A 20,147-nucleotide genomic window follows, 5' to 3' on the forward strand; every position below is an offset into this window, starting at 1 on the left:
CGGATGGGTGAAAGCACCTTTTGAGGGTGTCCGCATTTCTCAACCAACCAGGAGGACAAGACTTTTCATGCAGGTACCCTGGGAGAGATGCATCCTCACCCAGCTGGAATCGATTTGTGATTTCCCTTGTTTAGTCTCCAGGTGGGGGACAGGAGGATGGCAATAACAACACTCAGCACTGCACAATTTCCAGCTTTTTTCAGCCTACATCGTTTAATATCTGGAACATCTAATAATTATTAATTGCACCTAACTGTAAACTGTAAAATAGATGGGGGGAATGCACAAATAAATTCTGGCACATCTACAGCTTAGCCCGTGCTCTTCAGCTGGGTTCAGCTTTACCATGCAAAGTTTGACCCATCCATTATACATGTGCTACAACCGAGCTTTGCAAAATCCGTCAATCTGCAAGCCTTGGCAACAAAACCAGCCCAAGAGATGTAAGCAGCAATCTGAGAAGATACTCCCCAGGAATTAGATTTTGTAAACAAACATTTCAGCTAATTGCATTCTTGTTCTCAGTGCAATGAAGGCCCCATTTAGCCAAAGCATTTGTCTACAGAGTTTAGTTTCTTCCATTTAATGAACGCTGATCCTGTCTTAGCCTCGGCTGGTATATCATCAGGATCAACATGAAATGCTAATGGAGAAAGATGCTTAATATCATTTCAAGTGTTTAAGTTACAACCGCAGCTATTAAAGCAAATCCATTTTACCTGTTCCTCCTCAGGCTCCCCAGTGAGACAGATTTAAAAGTTTCCGTGGGGAGAAGTGATTCATAAATGGTTACACAGATCAGAGAAGAAAGCCTTTCACCATTAATTACAGCCAGCGTTTTCTGAACTGAAGCTGGTCATTTCGCTGCCACAACACATAATTAGTGAGGCTCATTTTATTTTGTCGCCTTCACAAATTAGTTCACTTTTTAAAAAGCAAGGTGGCTGCCTCCAGCAGTAAGGATAACCATACTAGCCAGCCAGGAAAATAAGGCTTCGTGCTCCACTTGTAGTCCACAGCAGAAAAAGCCAACAGGTTCCCCAATTTTCAGTCCCTTTGCTGGTTCAATGCAGAAACCAGCATTGCTCGCTGTGGCACCCCTAACATGAGACTTTGCAGTGCACCCATGTAAGACCATCACCGCAGTTCCGTGAATCTAGTTCTTCGCAGTGAGAAAAGCTTCCTCGTTTTCAAACATTACCACTGCTAAGCCAAAGCGCAGGACATGAAATAGCCACAGCAGTGAGGAGGAGGAGGATGCTTCCTGCCCCTCATCCCTGTAGAGCAACTGCGGTGGGTCCAGCCCCAGTGGCATCCATGGGATCCTTGCACTGCACGCTTCGGGGACATCACAGAAATAGCAGGAGGGGATGATGCATTGTAAGAGATGCTGGTCTTCACTCACCCAGAGAGAACACTCTCAGACACCATCTGCATTTTAAAGCAGGACTGTTTCTTTCTTCCCATGGCTTGGACTACCCCTCAACCTCTTTCAGGAGCAACTTCTCCACAGCAGAGGCTTCCGGTGGACACGCCTGCCAAGATCCTGGTTTTGAACTAGGCACCCGAAATACCGGTCAGAGCCCCTGGCACTCGCCAGACGGAGCACGCTGCTGGCAGCTATCGTTGCAAATGCTGAAGTTATCCTCATGCAGATTTTAAAAGGCCACTGTTTATGCATGTAAATTCTGAAGGGCATTAGCGGCATCGCTGACACACACTGACAGCCAGCCCAGCTCCGGGAAGGGAATAAGCAGCAGCGACTGCCTGAATAATTGATGTGCTTTTACTCTGCCCCATGGCCCAGTTATTACGTTGCTCACTCTCTTCAACTGCCTGTGGTTTCTAAATTAATTAGAAATCTTAATGTCATGGCCAACCGGTTAAAAGAAAAAAAAAGGCACTGAGAACAAAAGAAGAGAGTGCTTCTTGTGCCCTTGAGCCTTGGGATCTCTTACTTTGGCCTGGCCACGCAGGCAATAAAAATGCAGTCTCAATTTCTGAAGCTTCAGACTCCACTCACCGATGCTAAGAGCAGCACAGCATGAAATCCACTCCACCTGCAAAAAGCCCTCATTTCATGGGGGTGAACACCACCATCAAGGTCACTTCTCCCATAAGATGGAGCAAAGCCTTTCCTAAGGGATGGTGCATGCACGGAGCAGCTAGCATCTCTTCAATACAATGAAATACATCTGATACGACCCTAACCCGGCCATTGCAACCTCGTGTCATGTGGTACCAAATGAAAGGACACCGCTGAAGTCTGGAGGAACTACAGAGCTTGCGGTTGTCCTGCTCTTACAGTTGGCAGAGCTAAATGGTTCTGCAAGATCCCTTTCACAGGCTGAAAAAAAATTGCGTGCAACCACCTGACCTCAGAGAACAGGAGAAGCTGATAAAAATGACACATTGGTCAAATATAACAATGTCAGTGGCCATTTCTTTGCTACATACATACCCTTGTCTACTTACAATATTGCTTATGCTTAAACTTTAAAACACTGTCTATAGCTTTAAAGAAACCCAGTGGGAATAATTCCCCTGTTTGAGCCACATTGCATTAAAGTGCGGGTAGTTTCAATCCAAGTCCTTGGAAAGCACTTAGCCATGATGAATCTGGGGGCATTTTTAGTTTCTTACTTGCAAAAAGAAATACTGATTTTTTTTTTAAATCTCTTTACAACTGTACCAAAAGCATAAATAAATACAGACAATTGGATTTGTTGAGATAATTTTAAATTGCACAGATAACAGACTAATATTTCACCTTCTTATAAAAGAGCAGTGAAATAACAGTGAAACTCAGCAGTGCAGCACAGTCTTTCTTTTTGCCAATACATCGCATCTTACTATAATCTGCAGGATACTGAGAGGGAGAAAGGTATAAGCCACCTTTCCATTATTCCCCTTGGGAAATTAATTATTTTAAAGAAATTGGATTTTTCAATCTTTCTTTTTGACATGGATAAACCAACTTATACTCAAAGCAATGAATTGTTTAAGTCCCCAGTAAACTTATCCTACATCTCCCATACATGTTAAGAGCCCGAACATGACAGTCCCAGGGCAGAGAAATGAGCTGGCGATGGTGACACGAGGCTTTACAGAGTTTTAAATGACACCGTAAATCCTAATGGAAGTATCCAACAAAACAAATCCCATTCGTTAGCACATGGAAGGTAATTCAAAACACTGTGAGCCCAAACTACAGGAGAGTGTGGTTCTCTAAAAACTTAATGCATTTTAATCAAGCATTTATTTACTCCTAGAGCTTCTCCCTCTATCTGCTCTTTTTCCTCTCCTGTCATAATTTTGCATTAAATTGATGCTTGTGGAGTCCACCACAAAAAAATACAGGACCAAAGCAAGTTGCAAATTTAAGCCCTTTCAGTGTGTTTCAACATCCTTCCTGAGAACTGAGATGGCACTCCTATTTGTAGGGTGGGAAGATGGGCTTCCAGCAAATTGTAATGCTGAAACATGAAGAAGGCAGCACTGGTCCACCCTATGGTTTGTTTGCATTTGTCATCTTGGCTTACATACTGCCTCTAAAATGCATGTGCTAATTATCGGCAGTATGGCACTGCAGATGTAGTGAACACAAGATGTCACTCACATGCATTTTTCAAACCCAAGCAATGAAATGAAGTCTCTCATAAGAACATGTTACGTGTTCATACAGAAGCTTTCCTGACCCCTGCAACATCTCCTATCTGTATCTCTTCGCATCTATGTTTTTAAATCTCACTATGCTTGCTTTGCTATAGTCAAATGTAGAGACCTTCATGTTATATATTCCCTTTTGCCTCCATACTGTGGCATCTACATATACCTCTTCTCACTTTGAAGTTAATATATTAATTATTACAAAAACGAACTGAAAGGCTCAGGTCGTGTAGATTCCTCTAGGTTATCCACAGTAAAAATGAAGCCATGCACAGGCTTTAAGGCAGACGTGGGGTCCTGATCACTCCTCTGGATCACCGTACAGCTGGAAGGATGTACCAGCTGAAGCAGGACCGCCACTCTTCAACATGGCCATGCCCTCCTTGCCCAACTTCTACATCACTTGCCTCCAGAAAGGAGCAAAGTGCAAAACCACACAAGGTCCTGCAGGGCTGCTCGCCTCTCAGCCTTGGAATGAAGGTGGAATAAAATACAGGAGACAGCAGCGGTACGGAGCAACACAGCTCTCCTCGTTGCTTTTTGGAGCCTAGTCTTTCAAGATGCAGCCCCTGGCAAAGTGGCTCATGAAAGTTTGATGAACAGCATTTTGTTTAACACCAGCAACTGAGCCACAGCCCTGTCGAGTTGCATTGCCCAAGCAAAATGTCACGCCCCAAGAGGATCAAGAGACTCAATTGCAAGAGGCAGGCTCGCAGGCAGCAGAGGAGCTCACGACCTCTGGAGCAGGGTGCACCACCCCACAAGTTACCCGGTCACTGAAACATGAGGAGGCTGCTGTAACACTGATGAACACTAAGCCTCCTTCGATACCTGCAGACCGTGCTGCAAGGCTGTGCTAGGCAGTCTTGCAAATATAGAGAAGTCCATAGCCTTTTCCATTGGCACATATAAACCTTGATTTTTTCCCCTCTTTTACCTTTTTCACTTCTACATGCACTGAAAAAAATCACGGTGTGCTATTCCCTACCATTTTGCTTCAGCATTTTCATGCTCTGCTGCTTTTGTTCCCCTGCTTCCTTTCCGTAAAGGAATATTCTCAAGAAACAACTGTGCCTGCATAACTGAAAATACACAAAACCCATATGCAGAGATGGTGCTGTAGGCTCACGCAACATGATCAGGTTGAGCAGTTTAATATTTTAGCACAGCTAACAAATGAGGCTAGACTATATGGTCCAGTAATTACCTTTTCTTGTTCTTCAGGTGCTAAAAATCCACATGCTACTTTTTGCAGGGTACCGAACTCAGCATTTCTGGAAACAATGAGAAAAAGAAAAAAAATTATAAAACATTTATACTTGCCTCTGAGGACTTATTAGGCACTCATGAACTTTCTGCTATACAGGCACCAGAGGATACAGCAATGAACAACTGGTTTTGGTCAACAGATCTGATTTTTAAAAAGCCTATAAGAATTTTTAATCTCTGTGAAGTACACCTCTGTATGGGAAGATAGTACTAGCACATAACCAACAACAGTTGGATGAAAAATCAGCAGAAGCTATCACTGCCAATTATAAAAAAGCCGTTGAAGATACAAGTAGTTATTGAATACACAAGCAGGTTCATGAGTATCTCTTCACCATAACAGACTCTAGTGTGATCTGGATAAACTATTGTTATACTAGAGGTTTTACCAGAGATTTTTAGAGGTTGCTGCACCAGAATAATAAAGAAATATCTAGCTTGAAAAGAACGTAAAATAAATTACGATTGTAAGGATGTTAATTCCTGTTCCTCAGCAGTTACATCTTAAATTTCCTCTGTCCCTTTACATCTTCAGTATTTTCTTCTAACTGGAGTGTTAGATGCTAAATGTAACATTGACAAAAGCATGAAATGCATGGATCCAGGTCAGCCTCCTGGAAGTGTTGGTTTTATTAGGATTAATTACACATGAAAAATTGCTCCTCACAGTTGGGATTGCTACAGATGAAACTTCGGTGGGAATCAGTTTTGTCAGAGTCAAGCTGGATGGCACAGGACCCCGGGACCCCATCCCACCCCAATTAAACAATTAGAAAACGAAATAAAAACCCCACACAAGGAAAATAGCAATGAGTCCTCCTGCCTGAATTTTGCTTCCAACATTAACTACAAGCCCAGCTCGTTTTCTGCAACCCATAAGGGAGAACACAGGTCATTTCATCTGCAAGAAGTTTATTAAAATGAAAAACTATAAAGTCTGACTAAAATAGGATCCAGTGTTAAACTGGGGCCAGTTGCTCCAGTTGCAGTGGCGGGTGCCTAAGCCTTTCCCAACAGGGACTGCAACACAGCCTTCCTCCTGCTGCTGTGGCCCTGCACCCTGGACCATCCTATACCTTAAAAACTCTGCAGACGAAAAAAAGTGGTCCTAGGGCTCCGGTTTCATAGCTCAGCTGATCCAGAATGGTCCTACTTTAATCTTTGATGCCAAGAAAGGAAAGTTTCACGCCAGCTCTATGCACTTCTCAGCAGGTACTCCCCTGAGAGTATCAAAAGAAGGAGGCTAAGGCATTGGTCCCTAACACATAATTCATCTTATTTATGTACTAAAGGAGCAATTGCTTGCATTCAGTAACCTTGGAAGTCAGACAAGTAAATTAAAACTTAAAACAAGGCTTGAAACTCCAGCATGCGTGCTGCTTTTTGAGTGATTTCTCTATAATAGGCAAGTATGGATGCTCTGGAAGAAAAAGAGACCTATTCCAGGTTGCCTGTCAGCAAAATTGCCTCTGTAAGCAATAAACAGGTTTTGGACCATCTAAGAAGTTTACAGGCAAACTCAGGGTAAGACCAGCTATTATTTCTCACTGTACAAATGAAAAAGTCTCCAGATGTTAGCTGTTTTCAGCCTTGGATTTTGATCAAATATATACAGTTTCAGTAGGAAAAAACACTTTTACAAGTGCAGAGCAGACCAGGCAACACCTCATGAGGGCATCCATATACTTTATTTCTAGGTAAAATGCCATTTGTTTAGACTACTCTTCTTGTGTTTTATAGCAAAACCTCCACCTGGTTCCAAGAAGCTTTTGGAGAATAACTCTGATTTGATGGCAGCAGTATAGAGCAGAGAAATGGTAGTTTGCCTAGTCTGAAGAAGTTAACGTTTGTTACCCCATTACCTTGCAACGGCTTTTTAAATGAAATTAAAACAAGATCTTTGTTTCATTTACGATACCCCAGATTTCACTTCTGCTTGGAGCATAAAGGGCTAGAGATAGCACAACATACAGTTTATGGCTCTTCTGTGTCGTTTTAGGATTCAGCACATGCTCTCCTCCCAGCTCACCTTTATTTTATCATAATGTGAGTGTACTGACTGGTAAATCTTTCTTGCCTTCCCTCCCCAAATGCCAAATGTATAACCTTGAGTTGGCCTCTGCCATATGCTATTTCTATGCAGATTTCAAATGTAGTTTGGGGAATTCTTGTTCTTATTAAAATAAGAAGGGAACAATACAGGGATTCCTGCACAGCAAAGATCTTGCAAAATACTTGCTAGAGAGTCAGCACTCACTGGCAGTGGGTGCACTGCAGGAACTACAGGGATTTGGCGTTAGCCCTAAAAAATAGAATAAACACACTAAAGAAAGAGACATTGCTTTATGTCTGACTCCTGTTAATACAGCAGTACAGCGCCTGCCCCATATGCAAGGGAAGCTCGTTTTTATTTTCTTTTACTGCTTTCCACACCACTCGACTAACCTGCTCCCCTCTAAAACCTACAGTACTTCTTCTCAGAAAGCATTTGCCATTTCTTCCCAGTTCTTCCCCAGTTGTACTCTGCCTGGACAATTTGGCAAGTGGTTTCACTTAAGATGCTAATGGAGAGGGGAAATCACCTTCTCTCTCTTGCTCCATCCCATGTTACCCTGGAGCTCTACCTGCAGAGATTACTGCTAAATGGGTAACATAGATACTTCAACACAGCCCGCTCTTACTAATGTAACTGCTGGCATTCCTATAGCTAAATATTTCTAAATCCTCTGCTATGGTGAGTAATGCATCCACCCAAATATGACAAGGGCATACTGCTCTGCATCACTAGATGCCAGAAGAAGGGCAATTAATCTGCAAACCGGCGTGCTGCTGCACCTCCATGCCAAAACAGAAGCTGCTATTAGGGAGAGCAATGATAAACACTTTCTGTTCGGCAACAGCAAAGGCTGGGAGGAGAATCCATCAAGACAGGATGGCTCACCCTCGAGCAGCTGTCTTCGCTGCAAAAAGCCAAGCGGTCCGACTTCAGTCGTTAATGCTCACGGCAGAAGAACCCACAAAAAAAACCACACAAAGGTTTAGGCAACCAGCAGGAGGCTTGTGAAAAAGTCTTGTTTGCTAAAACATACCAAGCACCTTGTTTCTGGCTCTGTTCAAGTAGAGGAGTGAGCACCCAGCTTTGTGCTTTTGGAGATGAAAACCCCTATGGAGCAGCACAGCACCGCTCCTGGATGTTAGCGTCTCTGCATCACCCCTATGAAACCAAATCAGCAACTTTCACCTACAGTGACTTAATTAACATGCACACTACGGATCTCTCCAAATCCCGCACATTGCCATCCTCCATTACCAAGCTCTTTTGATGAAAGTGATTAAAGCTAACAATTATAATTTGTGTTAGAGATGCCCCTAGAGGCTTCGGCTAGGCTCAGACTTCATTGTTCACAGAACACAATGCAAAGAAATCTCTCTGCCAAAGAGCTCATCCTCCAAGAAGACAAGGCAATCAAGGAACAGCAGAAAGCAAGCCACGGAGACAAAAAACAGTTGCTCAAGGTCAAACAGCAGGCCACCGAGGGAGCCAGAATAAAACCCACCTCCTCTGTGGAGCACTCATAAGGCCATCCTGACTCTCCAATACTAAGCTGATCAACTAATACACTTTATTTATCAAGTGTCAAGAGCAGATGAAGTAGTTCATAGTGTTACTTGCTGTTCTGTGTTTCATCATGTATTTTTGTGGTGGCTCTCCAAGCAAAGCTAACCATGACAGCAAAAGAGTTACCTTCCCTTCACCTTCCAAAGAAATGCTTCCCATGCCTTTTTGTGCACATTACTGACAAATCGATCCCCCTCAATTTTTTTATTCTTCCATCAATGCTTTCAACAAGGAGTGATTGCTCAAGCGCCCTTCTCCACCTTGCACTTCCAATTTTTAAAGGAATGGTCAATCTCGATACGCATAATTATAATTGCAAATGGCTCGTTTTATCTTGTACTCTTCTATTTTAATGGGATTATGTATGGTCACATCTCTACGGTAATATTTAAAGTCAAAACCTCCTATGTCATTCATATGTGTTTAAGATATTTAAAACATTAATATGCAACTAGTGATATTACAAAAGGTTAGATTTCTAACTACCTGGCCCAGTTACGACACCATAAATCTGATGATATAGTTTTCACTGATTACTAGAAAAATCTTTCCAAGGCAGTGTAACTGGAATTTAATAAAACTTCCTGCCATACAATTCATGAGCAAGAGAGTGCTTCTGTTGCGCTTTGTACAGGGAAAGAACAAAGTACAAGTGTGCAAAGTGAGTGAAGCTTTTAGTCTTTGCAAACAACTTCAGTGCATAAAATATTAAAAGCAATGCTAAACTAATCTCTGGCAAGAATTGCAGGCAACTTGTATTACGAATGCCTTTGTTTTACCATTTAAAAAACATTAGAGTCTACCATTATGGTTGTGTATCACAGTGATGTACATTAACCTCTGTAATTTTCCAACATGGTATATTGCAGTAACACAAATTAGGCTATCTGGCAAAAAAAGCTTAAAAAGACGCAATATTTAAAGCGAGCAGACGGGAAAGCTCCTCGCTTCTTCCTGCCAAAGACAGCAGGAGAAAGTCCAGTCCTCTTTTCCTCAAAGCAAATGGTAAAATCCCATTAATTTCCCCTGGAACCGACAGATCCACAGCATCTGGGAAAGGATTCAGTCTAAATACATCGCAGACATAACAGATGAATGATTTGGGGGAGAGGGGTCGCCTGCTCTCATTTTAACACTTCTGTGTAACAGGAATGGAGCAGGTCATTTCTGTAAGCTTGAAAATGCTTTGTGGGCTTTCAGTAGGATTTTCCCTTCAGCATTTTTTGCCTTCTGTCTCCGTTTTCTTCTTGTTCATATGCCTAATGGCTTTCAAATCTGTTATTTGAGTGTACAAGAAGCTTAAAGCCTACCCTTGATACTTACTGTTGTAGGGCCCACATGGATGAAATTTTGTTCTCCTATAATTAATAGGAAAACATTTACATTTCATATATTCTGGAATAATCATCTCCTTTCCACTAAGGAAACAAACTGCAAGCTAAATTTTCACCTACACATTATATGGAAGTTTTCATACCAAGACATCTATTTTAGGTACAGAAAAACTACAAGTATATGCTATAAGTATATAAAACTGTAAGTATATGCTCATCATGTTTGCAAACAACTCTAATTTCCAAGATTAAATTTGTCCTCTCATAAATACATCTAGCAACTAAACCAGAAATATTCATTTGTTTTTGTAACAGTTTTTGAAGATTTTTTTTTTCTCGGTGGGATGAGAAAGAAGACTTTAAAAAAGATGCAAAAAAAAGGAAAAAAAAAAAAAAAAGAAGAAAAAGAGGACATAGCCCAGTGCTAGGACAGCAACACTCACCTAAGGCGTGTTGGAATCATGCTTCTGCTCTGCATCATGCAGAACACGCACTTAAACCTCGCCGCTTCCCCTACGAGGCCACTGGGATGCTGCTCTCCTTCCTATATAACTACCTGGCTCCCTTCCCTCATTTTCCACTTCTAACATATCAAACAGAACCTCCGAAACTCCATCCAAACCCGCACACTTCTGTGAAATATATTGAGTTTGAGGAGAAAAAGGTCAGTTTCATTTTGTCTCAACCGGCTCTAGCTCCCAGCTGTCAGGACCAACGGCTGCTGGGGTTAAGCAAGAATTTTGTGCCTGTTTTTGGAGCAGAAAGCAGCCATTATTTCAAGCTGGCATCCCAGGGATTTTTTTCCAAGTAATATACTGGTCCCAAGTAGTTTTAGAAGCAAGTAACCAGGCAGCCATGTGAAGCTGAGGCCCTGGTATTGGAAGACCCAGAGGGTTCCCTGCAACAGCAAGGCGTTTAATGCGAGAGGAGGAGGGAGCCTGGAGTCCTGCCAAATCTAATCCTGGCTATACGTGCCACAGCTGGATTTCTTCAAGTAGGGGCTATTACATTGGCACACCACTGACCAAAGTCTTCTGTTTCGTGTAAATTCCTTAGAAAGACCTTAGGAGATAAAACTGATTAATCCTAATTAAAATGAAAATCAAGGAAATGACACAGTCTATTGAATCTACTTGATGAATCAAAAGCCTCCCTCATTTCTGTGTTAATTGTCTTTTTACAAACGTGCAGTACTCTCATACGCACAGAATAATGTTTTCATATTTTTCTTCACTTAGAACATCGCGGGCCAGATGTTAGAAAGCACCCGGAGAGCCCTTCTGCATTATCGGGCCCCTGCACAAGTGCCTAAATGGATGCCGAGTCCCTTCTCAGACTTCTTGTGGCTTTAATAAAAAATCACAGCCTGCAGCAATGCGACAGCCCAGACACTGCAGCTAGGGAAGGACCGGCACCAGGCAGGACACAGCACCTCCCGAGCATGCTGAAAGGTGTGCAAGATGCCCCATTAGCACTGAGCAGGGAATATGCAATGAGTTAAATTCAACCAACATAAACCCACCAAATCCCTGCTCTCAATTTGCATGAGTCTGATAACTCTTCGATGAAATATAGTTGCTCGGGTTTTTATCAATAGGCTACTTGCACATAACACTGTATCACCGTAAGGACATTTGGGAAAGCAATCAACCTGCAAAGACATTCTTGAAGTGCAGAAATGTAGAACAGACCCTTTCAAGGACAGTTCAGCTTAGGATGTGAGTGATTTAAAGAGAAATGAACCAGTACACTGCTAACACCAGCTAATTAAGAGGTGAGATGCATTTGGCACAGGAGGGTCTCCTTCTCTATGGATACGTACAGAACACATTAAAGGGATCCACATTCAATTTGTATCCAGTCAAAATCGTATGTTGCCTGAAGTGGGGGGGGGGGGCAAAGCTAACCTAAAATAAGTGGTAAAGACACACTGGATGAAACCCAGAATCTGCTGCATTACTTGCTTAGACACCTTTTATTATGGTTACATTTTATTATACAGTAGTAAAAAATTACAAGGCAACATCCTGTGTTATTTCCCACTGGGATAAATGATACAGATGTACTATTAAATCTCAAAATCAGCACCAGTCTGCCAGGCTACATTCCATTTGTGCCTTTATAATGTGTCAATAGGCTGACATTTATGCCTTCTGATGGTAAAGCTATTTATGTTATAGACATTTAAATGTGCCATAAAATGCATAGCACTATACAACCCTAGAACTCTTCCAATCTTTACCAAAACAACACACACAAAGCAAAAATCCCACCAGACACCAGCAGCCAAACTTAGGACATATTGGCTCCATTTTTTCCATTCTAAGTCAATGTTATGAGGGTTTTTGAAAATATCCTTATAAAAGAGGGTTAATGCAACCTTTCTCCTGTGCATACATTCAACCCATAGTTAGTTTTAATTTTGGTTTATAGATTTTTGTCCTTTCCTAAAACAGTTGTCTTTAAAATCTAAATCACTGGCTTCACGATGTGTTGGGTGATGGGACATGCCTAGCTCTCAAGCTGAACTCCAGGCCACCACGCAGCCCTATCCTGACATTTGTAACCAAAAATAGGAGCTGCGAGGCACCTATCCCAGCTCTGTATCACCACCAACCACAGCTGGGGAGACACTTGTGAAAGTCCACCACAGCTTGCAGCCCAAGGGCATCCTGAACCACGGAAATATACTGGCAAAGGGATGGTCCTACAGGGATCTCACTGAACCTCATGGAGAGCAGGTAGGGATGGTCACTGCAGGTCACAGACTATATGTGAACTAAGACGTGATCTCAGCATAGTCACTGGCGCTGAGGGTTTGAAGGGCATCGAGTCAAATAATACTTAGTTAAAAATGAACTTTCTCTGCTTAGCCCCCACCAGTTCCTTTGAAAAGGCCAGCTTTGTCAAGACAAAACACTCACAGATCTGCTATTAAATGGCCTGCTTGTGGGAAATGTCAAGATAAAAACATGGAGACTAGCATACAATAATTATCTTAGCCCCATCGATGGTCTCCCCTTAATGCCATGCCCCAGATGTTAACGCGATATGAGGTGAATGGCTCTTAGAAATGCAGGTGGAAGAACCAGACTGAGGGACACAGAAATTCATCTTTGGTGCTAGATGGTCACAATTAAAAAGTCCATCCATGGCCTGATTACAGGGGCTGCCTGGGCCAGAACTAGATTGGGGTCACTGGAAGTGGTGAATGGGGATGAATATACAGCAAAGTATAATGGTTTTGGTCTAAAACCAAAGAAGCTCCAAGGCTGTTGTTGAGGCGCTTCTTGCACATATCAAGTTTCTTAACAATATAAATGATAAGCAGGCAAAAGCAAAGGAGGAGTTCAGAAATATGCAGTCTGGGAGGGCACGCTGGAAGGAGGGCTACATGCTCCAGTTATTGTCCCCCAAGCAACTGGCATGTGAGGACAAGGAAAAGTTGCAAACATGCCAACTCAATAGTTTTCTGCAGGGATCACGTCTTGAAACAATTATGGTTGCAATAAGGGCCACTGATACTTCAGGGACTTGTTTTAAAAAACTCCTTAAAAGAAAATTACCATAGAAAACAAGTTCAGGGTATTTTTCCTCCAAGAACGTCAGAGCTTAATGCATTAGAATGCAACTGCATCAGATACTGCACTAGGATTGCCCACGCTCAAGCTGCAAGTAGGAAAATGCCAGACTGAGCTACTTCGTTACAGTGCTTACAATCAAAGTGAGATAGAAAGTGGCTGCTTCTTCACCCTGACAAGTTTTTAATTGCATCTAGAAACCACCTTCTACTTTAAATTTCATTCCAAGATTGTGTCCGATAAAGGCTGCTCAAGATGAGTTTGTCACACTTCTAAATAATTATTATTAATGTGACACTAACATCCTTCACTGGAGTTTATGCCACCTAAAGAGTCTTTCAAAAAATGTCCTTATCATTAAACTTAGCATCCAATGTGACTCAAATGCAAAATTATCTTGACCTTTTAATTCAAAGTGGCTCACCAGTTACAGTTCCTCCTTCCTAAGGAGGCCTATCACCTTTTCTATTTTGGTGACATTAGTAAACATCTTTCGAAGTGCAGAGGAATACCTTCCCACATCAGTGTGATTAACACACATGTGCAACCTTAGATGATTCTAACATCCAACGCAAGACTAAAGGTTATTAACAGGCTGCACTGTCTCAAGGCAACGCAGCCCAATCTACAAGTCTCAGGATGACCACGTTTTCATAAGCATCTTCCATGACCTTTAAATAAACTTCTATGAGCTCATTCTATGAGCTTTGCAACTTGTCAAGGAAAATACTGCATGTGGTCCTGACGTGCTGAAGGATCACAACATTGTGGCACCAGCAAAGCATGGGCTTTGGAAATCCTGCGCCGCCAGGATCAGGGAAGCAGGGGTTCTCTATGCAGATACCCTCATGAATTCAACTGTCCAACGATCTGCTATCCAAATTCAGGGAGAAGCCCTTTAGCTAATGATGAAGATTTAAAAAGGGCGGGTGGGGGGGAAAGCCTCCTGCTCCCCCTAAAGCACAAAATAAAACTTTCCCAAAAGGGGAGGCTCCAAGGAAACTGAACAGTCATGCCCTGCCGAAATTTTCTTTCAGTTTTCTGTGGGGCAAAGCATCCCACAAGTTTTAAAGATCTGTAAATGCAGCTAATCTGGACACTAAAGGATTTCTGTAAAGGTAAAAAAAATAAATTAAATGTAGCACTAAGAAATCCATGAGACAAAAAAATCTTAACAGTGTCTCCCCATACAGTTAGTATGCAATACTAGTGTTCAATACCTTTTTCCTGAGACATGAAATATATATAAAGACAGGCATATAAAGACATCTCTGGCTACAGCTATTTTGGAACTGACTTCAACCGTCTTTGGTTTATTACCTCAGATAGCATGATATCATCAGAAGCCTTTTAATGTCTTTTAAGACCTTTTCCAGTTATTCTTAAATTATTAGGTGTGAATATGTGCATGCGTGTGGTATTTCTTTATTTCTGCAACTATGTGATAAACTGCAGTGCCACAAGATAAATTGCATTCAGTTTACACATTTGACCTCCTCACTTGAACTCTGCCTGCTAATCCATTTCAGCTGGGACTATTTCTAATATGCCATACTTCCGCACAGCTTTCAAACAGCTGTAGAGGCGCTTTTTTGTGTGCGTTTTAAAATGGATTGCGCATTAAAAATATTTTCTTCTTTGCACCAGAAAGTGGAACAGGTTACAAACAGAAAGACCCTGGCTCCTAGCAGCTCCAGGATCGAGTGTCAGAAACGTCCCAAGCCAAAAGGGAGCAAAAGCTGCTCTAGGTGTGCAGCAAACTTTTCTGATGTGGGGCGCTTGCACCTTTAATGGTGTCCCTAACAACATCTGTCACACACCTGCAATCCCATTAAAATCCTCAGCAGCTATCCTCCTCCATTACTCTGCAAGAGTTTTAATGAAGGTTTAGACACTCAAGCCTGGCCTTCACATACATCACCCCATCTCATGCGGGTGAAGCATCGCCCCACCACACAGAGGTCTCCTCATGGGCACACAATTAAAACATGCTGCACCGCTACTTGCTCAACTCCAGCCAAGCAATTTGTATAATCCTCCCTTTTCAGGAGAACTTCTGGAATTAAGAACAAATGCTTCAACTTGTGCGTTCCGATATAAAAAGGGTAACCAAGAATCAAATCAGTTGTGGTTTTCCCTTAGGAATAGATAAATGTATTTTAATTGTCATCGCTGTTTGTTTCCCAGAGGTTGCACATAACCAGCTCTCACTAACACACATTTTCTCTGTGTGTTTAAGAAGGTGACTGCTTTTCAACAGCTGAAATTTTTTTTTTTACTTTTTAAATTTCCTTGCTTGGTTTCACCTTAAATTTTTTAAATGGTAAATGATAAAGTTTTGTTTGCAGTTAGCCAGCATAAACAAATAATCTTTCAACTACTCACCACAATTTTTCACAGAAAGGACAAGAATAAGTGTTTTAATAACTTGCTTAAATATCCGTGACAGAAGAGTCCTTCTGTTCCAAAGCTGCCGCTTGCATTTGACACACCTGACCAAATAGCAAAAACGTTGCTTTCTCAGCTTCTTCTTGAATCTCAGGCAAGATGGATGCTCCTGGTAGCACTTCTCTTTCATTCAGTTGATGGGTACATTTACTAAGCATTGCAAAGCATTCAACTGCACAGTTTAAGCATGTGCTTAACTCTACATATGCTCTAAAATAGCAGGATTCATTGGCACATGCTGGCCCGCCATCCTTAATACAGGGCTTAAACCTTAGCATTACTGCTGCTGAAGGAAAACAAGCCAGCCCCTTTCTCACCTTCAAATAACTGAGGAGTCTCAGCAGCATCCGTAAAACTAATGCAGATGAAAATTAAGGATGTGGTGAAGGGCCCTGCCAGACTGGGGTCTTGCTGTATTCTTCCAAAAGAAGTTTGATGGCATTAGATATATAAACATGACTGGCTTAAGCAATTAGACCTGCATTTGTTATAAACTCTGCAATCAAATATTCATTTCATTTTGCAATGTCATCAGTAGTCTGACACAAGCAAAAGGAAATTAAAAATGCAGGAAAGTATTCCAGGTAAGCATATACTTTTAAAAGGAGCTAAATTACTTATTTAAATTACAGAGACATACTGAATGGATGGCTGTGAGAAAAACCTATTGCAGGAACTGGCAGAGACACTGGTTTTGGGTAAATCAGAGCTTTTGTGTGGATAACAAATGCATCAACCCATAGGGTGACATTTCTGTACCCACTCTAAGCCCACATTACAGATCCTTTTGACTTCTAGAAAACTGCACTCATTTGGAGACGATAGTTAGAACTTGACTATCTTCTAAGTATGTTGGGTTTGGCCGATATGTTTTTTTCAAGTCACATAAATTATTAATCCCTTCTGAATTAAAAAAAAAAAGGCATTAAGAAAAAGTGCACTCTTCTCAGGTGCTCCTTTAAGGAAGTTTTGCACAAGGAGGTCTCAATGGATACCACAGTTTTATTCACAGTTGGCCTGTTTTTAGATATGAGAGGAATGATTGACTCTTAAAATGATGAGCACTGCTCGGGCTTTCCTTAACACGGAAAAGGAGATTTTACTAATGGTTTGACCTGAAAAAAAAGAAGGCAGACCTCTAGTAATTAGAACAAAAAAAATGCTTTAAATGTCCCTTCTTTTTGCATGAACCATTACAGAGGTCATTTGGCCAAAAAGCATCAGCTGCTGAACATCACAGAGAAATCTCTGTCTATCCCCATTCCTGATGGTGCTTCTTCATTGATATAGAGAAGTATAAATAGGGAAACAACGTTCAAAACATTTTACCAGAGCAAGAATATTGGTTGAAAAAACATCAGACGAATGACAAAGGGAGACTGTAATTGTTTAAACAGTATGAGAAAAAAACAGTGCTAGCCATTTAGCAGAATATTGAGAGGCTGTATGTTTTCATCCAGTATTAGATGTATCAGTACAAATCCAAGACAGAAAAATGTAAAAACATTTGGTAGACTTAGGACTGGGGGATACCACTCTCTTGACTGACTGGAATTGGTGGTGAGACACTAATGACCTAAACGAAAGAAGGATGGACAAACCCATTGCAGCTCTCGGATGCCAACCGCTGCTCCACGCCAGACGGCTGGTGGCCGTCTGACAGCTGAAGTGAAAACCACCCTGAAAGGCAGTCTGTACGCATACCTGACCAGCATCACGAGTCATGTTCAATATCCTCAAATTGTAATTTATTAGGTATTTGCTGGCTGGGATCTCCTAGAACACTTATCAAAGACGTTCATACCTATTCCCACATCTGGAACAAGTGACTCAAGTAAGCATCACATTAGGGCAATAAAAATGAGAGCAACTGGTCTGAACTGGGATACCAGCAATTCCTGATGGCTGATGTATATTTATCAAGTTCATTTTGAAGCGCTGTAAGAGGTCCCACTGCCCTCGGCGCTAAGCAAATCCTAACCAGTGGGTGGTCCCAGATGAGAAACGTGAGAAGCTGCTTGCAGAAACCCATCTCAATGCCTTGCTCAGTGCCAGCAACACAAGGACTTCTTTGTAACTGCTATCTTCACAACCTCTAGGTTGTATTTCTGTTATTCACATGGCACCAGCAGAGAGAGCTTGGCAAGAAATTTTGGCTTGATGTGATACACAAAATGTAGTATATAATCGGAGTTGCCAGGAAGGTGCGTTTTTGCTGAGCAGTATCAGAGAAATAAATTACAAAGAAATGTAACTGCTGCCTATTAAGAGACAGATTTATATGATAGCTAAAGCTTTCATAGTTTATGAAACAATGTCTAATAAAATGGCACAGCTGTGATTTAGTAAGGTGTTTAAATTCATCATTACATATATTTTGTATTTCAGACTGGTCTGCACTACTAAGTCACATATTGGCTTTGCCTGATATACGCATCCTTTTTTGCATATGTAATGAGCTTATCAGCTTCCAGTAGAAAAGGCAATTTTAGAGCTATCTTCTCCTAAGGTTTGCATTTAAATACACCAGATGACTCATTCATTGTACTAATATACACAGTGAATTCAACAAGGTGAAAAATGTTAAAGGCTGAGATTCTGCGCAGCACAGTAGGAGGATGAAGAGCACAAAGAAATTAAACTGAGAGGGACTATCTTAGCCAGCAAGGCTTACTGGGAGTGGGGGGGGGGGGGGAAACCCCAAACAATAAACCTCCTTATATATTTTTATCATTTGCTAGGACCATATAGGTCCTTGCATGTCAGACCTTCATCAGGCAGGCAGCATCCTCACTGCTGCAAACACAGGTCTGGGCTGCTAGAAGATAATTCTCCCCCCAGAAACACAGGCTGAGGTTCCCAAAGTCAGTCCTAAAGCCAACTGCCTTCGGTCACCTGCATAAAACAGCCTCATCCTCTGGTGTGCCAAGGCTCCCAAACCAGCTTTTGTCATCCGTGGGAGCCGCTGGGGGCTTAGTATGGCTGAGATTCAGGAGGCTGTGTTTTAAAGCCTAACTTTGGGCAGTGTTGCCCTGAATCCTGGCCTAGATTCTCCCATTCCCAGGCTGAAAGGGACTGACGACTCAGCTGCTCTGGGTTGCTGTGTAACATCAGCCAGAGGATTTCAGCTTGCTGCTCTGACCATACTGAGTGCAGTCATTGCTGGTCAGTTTGTGCCCCGCTCCGCAAAGTGGGAAACTAGAGGTAACGCCTGTTGCAAACATTACCCTTCTCGGTCTCATCATACATGTGTGTTTACTGTAGCCACAAAAGGAAAGGAATCCGCAGGATTTGGTGCTACAGTCACACCACAGAACTCGATATTAAGACAGTCAGGTGAATACTGCAAGATTTCTTTCTTAATGGAATCTTTTCCCCATATTTTTCGTAAATATTTAAATGAACAAAACCAGAAAACCACCACAAAAACCATTTGTCCAGTTGCAACGTTTTGAAAATAAGGTCCAAACCAAATTTCTATTGGATTTAACTCATGTTGAAGTTCAAGTGAACATTTAGACAGCATTTATCATCTTCAGAGCTCTGTGCAAATACAAGCTAATGCATGATTTGTGGTCCTGTTCAGCACACCTGCAGTCCTCTAATTCCCGAGTATCTACATGCTTCAGCCTGACTTGAGTCCTGCATCCCGGTGAGCGGAGAGCCACCCACCACCTGAGCACTGGCAAGCTGCAAGCATTTCAGATCAACGACACCTCTGGACACTGCCAGTAAGATCCCGTTTTGGCTCATCTCTATGTTTCATGGCAGTTTCCAAGTCAGAGTCAATTTGCAGCCAAGATTTAGTTAGCACAGCTCATAAAATACTATTCCATCCAGCTAAATAGGAAAAAAAAAGGAAGAAAAAAAAAAGGCGAATAAATAAATGCATTTTACAGATAAGATCTCTTGGACCATTTTTGCAGGTCCTCTTTTTTTCCCAAATAACAGAGGACTTATCATGTTTATCCTCAAAGATGCTTACAAGTCAGCTCTCTCTTTTAGTCACAGCACTTCGGAGAGTAAATAACCTTAATTGTCTTGCGCGTTGCTGACTACACCAACAGGAATACAGCAAGGGGTACGGCACAGAAAGGAACTGCTACATCTCTCATCATCAGGGATGAATTCAAGTCAGTGGCTACATTATAAGGAAAGAGGATCTAGTATCGCTGCGACATGGGAAACATAATTTCTGACATCTGGGCAAATATTTGCCTTTCCTAT

General features: G+C 41.8%; 1 protein-coding gene across 1 annotated transcript in view; it reads right to left on the reverse strand.

Annotated features, from left to right (window-relative positions):
* Positions 1-20,147, reverse strand: part of ADGRL3 (adhesion G protein-coupled receptor L3) — a 516,043-nt gene that overhangs the window by 420,808 nt on the left and 75,088 nt on the right. Inside the window, exon 2 of the mRNA XM_075500809.1 lies at positions 4,877-4,943. The gene's annotated coding sequence lies outside the window, so the exon portion shown is untranslated. The remainder of the gene's footprint in view (positions 1-4,876; positions 4,944-20,147) is intronic.

The sequence above is a fragment of the Mycteria americana genome, chromosome 4 (genome assembly GCF_035582795.1).
Source record: "Mycteria americana isolate JAX WOST 10 ecotype Jacksonville Zoo and Gardens chromosome 4, USCA_MyAme_1.0, whole genome shotgun sequence".
NCBI classification, from domain to species: Eukaryota; Metazoa; Chordata; class Aves; order Ciconiiformes; family Ciconiidae; genus Mycteria; species Mycteria americana.